This window comes from Sinocyclocheilus grahami, unplaced genomic scaffold (assembly GCF_001515645.1).
Source record: "Sinocyclocheilus grahami isolate Dianchi unplaced genomic scaffold, SAMN03320097.WGS_v1.1 scaffold651.1, whole genome shotgun sequence".
Classification (NCBI taxonomy): domain Eukaryota; kingdom Metazoa; phylum Chordata; class Actinopteri; order Cypriniformes; family Cyprinidae; genus Sinocyclocheilus; species Sinocyclocheilus grahami.
The window spans coordinates 324,644-327,906 of NW_015505830.1; positions in this window are offsets into that span (position 1 = coordinate 324,644).

Genomic DNA, 3,263 nt, shown 5'->3' on the forward strand with positions numbered 1-3,263 from the left:
TGAATAACAATTACACAAAATTAACTGAGAAAACACTGAAATATTTGTTTCATCCATGCATTTTTTTATCTGTAAAGAAGTAAAAAAGTGCTTTGCAGCATCAGTTACTGTTAAACTCATTTGAAAAAATACACAGTTCATCAGAAAAAAAAATGTTTTTCACAATGCAATCTTTATTGTGTTCGTTTCTCACATAAATGGTCTAAAAGGCTTCAGATATAAGACAGTCGACATCTACGAGATGGTGGCAGCCGCCATTTTGTGATGTGCGTGGCCTCAGAGAGATGAAGTACATTTGTGTGAGTGTTTGCACAGCAACATAGTAATATTAGCATGATGTTTTCAACAACCCTAATGTTCTAGCATCAGACCGTTTATTCAGATTTACTGTACAGTCGCTGAATGTGGTATCTGGGTGTGTTTAGCATGGAGCTTCTTTCACATGTTTTCTCGTGCACTCTGCTTGCATTGCATTGCAATAATTGTGAACGAATGCACAGCTATTGCAGTCGTACCACTTTACGATGCATCTCAGATATGCTGTTTTGTTTTGTCACTAATGGGAGCTGTGTTTAGACATGAAGTTCAGGTCATTAATAGTTGGCCAGTATCCCGTAAGCAAACGCTTGTCCTTAGTTGAACTCGATGGCACAACTGCTGCAGCACTGCAAACAACAGAAAAAGCTCCAGCTAAATAACAAAAGGTGAAGCCGTTGCTGTGCGGCTCGCTCAGTCTTTGGGGATGCAATGGGCTATCCGAAGTTCGAAATGAAATATAAGTGCGTATGGTTTTATCTACGAGGCCGCCGATTGGTCAGAAGCCGTGGCGAGATGTGACGTGGGAAGAAAACGGCGGGGTCCCTACCTAACGCCGTAGATGATGTCCAACAGGCTGCACGATCCACACAAGCTTGCTTTTTCACTCCGAACGCACTAACTTTACAGTTCTGCTTGGCAGGATGGCCTGCGACAAGTGTGTGTTAGTGTGCGAGGACAGACGTGAGCCAGCGGCGTGCATCGGCCATGATAGATCTACCCCATCGCAGCATTCACACTTTTAGACACAGAAAGACGCTGGTTAGGAAAGTAGCCCCACCTTCTGAAATGTCACAAGTCTTCCCTCAATCCCCAGAGAGACTGCGAAGAGAAGTGTTGAGTAAGACCCCAAGAGCTGGAAAGAGATTTTCGCAGTTCGCAGGCTTTCTCTCTTTCTGCGCTCTCATTAGTTGAGCCGCCGAGAGGAAGAGCGAGGGGGAAAGAGAGAAAGAAAGAAAGAGAGAGAGAGCGTGTGCACTGCATTCGGAGGGAAAAAAAGTTTGTACAGCGAGTCCGGCCTCGAGGGGTTTCTGGAGCGAGAGCCAGAGCAAACAGAATGTTTATGCTGTGTCGTTTTCCTTTTAATTTATTACAATAGAGCCTGCCGTAGTGTCGGACTCTGGGAAGAAAGGGAGGGAAACGATAGCGCGACACTTCCCCTGCTGCACGGTGAGGGTGTGTTTGAGGGAACCTCTAATGTTTTTGCCGTTTTCTTTCCCAGCCTTGTTCTGTCACCGCAAGGGAGGGATTTAAGGGAAGGGGCAGATGGATGGAAGGATGAACGAGGAGTAGAGAGAGAGAGAGAGAGAGGAAGGGCACGCGAGGAGAGCAGTATCGTGGGGGCGGAGCCTGTCGGTTTTCCTGCTTTCTCATTGGCTGGAAGGTCAGAGCTCCGTTGTGGAGACTCCGATCGGTTGAATGTTGGTGTTTCTTTAAGTACAGGCACTTTTAGGAACCAGGGGTTGCTTTTTATTAACTAACAAACTTTATTTTTTGTTTTTCTTATATGAGAATGTACAAGAAATGCTTTCATTTAGATTTGCTTTCAAATATTTGTCCTAGCCCAATCTTAAACTACGAAAATCCATTGTAAAACTATGATGATCTAAACAAAAAGGGACCGTTCCAAATTATTTATATGTTTTTTTGTGCATAAATTACAACTGTCTGTTGCAGAGTAATTTCCACTTCAACAAACAGTAAGTTTAGTCTCAAGATGACATGTGACACTTGATATACAGTACGAAGATGCCAATGAAAAATCAAGGTGTGTATAGAATCAGTGTGTGTGTAGAATCAGGCCCCTTTAAAATAATCACATTTTGTTGCTTTGCAGCCTGAAATGAAGACGGACACAGCTTTTGTTTTATCCAGCTGTATTCACTCAGTGCAGCTTATAACATCCAAGTGAAAGATAAAACACCAACATGTCAGAAAAAAATTAATAATAATAAATAAATAGTATTTTGTCGAAGCACCTTTTGCTTTAATTACAGTTTTAGTCTGCTGGGATTTGTCTCTACTAACTTTGCACATCTAGACTTTGCAATATTTGCCTGCTCTTCTCTGCAGAGCTGCTCAAGTTCAGTTCAATCTGATGCTGAGTGTTTGTGGACTGCAGTCTTCAAGTCTGGGCTCTGACGAGGCCATGCAAAGACATACAGCTTTTTCTCCTTCAGCCACTGTGTGTCAGTTCTGCTGTGTGCTTTGGGTCATTGTCATGTTGGAAGGTAAACCTTCTTCCCATTGACAGCTTTCTAGCAGAGCAGCAGATTTCCCTCAAGAATCAAATAATAAAATTTTTAGTCTCGTCGGCCTCAGAATCTTCCAGGTGTGTTTTGGCAAACTCAGTCTGACTGCATGTGGCCTTTCTTGCGGAGTGGCTTTTTTCCATACAAGCCACATTTGTGGATAATTTGTGATATTGTTGTCACGTGCACACAATGACCACTCTTTATCATAAACTCCTGCAGCTGCTTCAGAGTTGCTGTCGGCCTCTTTAGTCGCCTCTCTGAGCAGTTTCCTCCGGCTCTTTCATCAGTTTGGAGCGACGTCCCGATCCAGGGAGGGTCTGTGTTGTACCAAATACCTTCCACTTCCTAATAATAGACTTCACTGTGCTTCTAGGCATTGATGAAGACTTTGAAATGTTTTTGTGTCCATCTCCTGACTTGTTCCTGTCCACAACTTTCTCCCGGAGATCTTTTGACAGTGACTTGCCACCCATAGTTGATTGTTTGCTTCAGATGCACTATACCAAGGACTATGAAATGCTCCAGGAAAGCTCTTGTCATGCTGAGCTGATCAAAATGAGCACAGCTGATCACAGCTGAGAGAAAAATAGCGTTATGTGCCATTGAGAAGGTGATGAGCTGCACCTGCTTGAGTTTATACGTCATTTTTAGGAGGCGGGTCATTCTTTTTCCAACTCGGTGATTGGTGGGGGG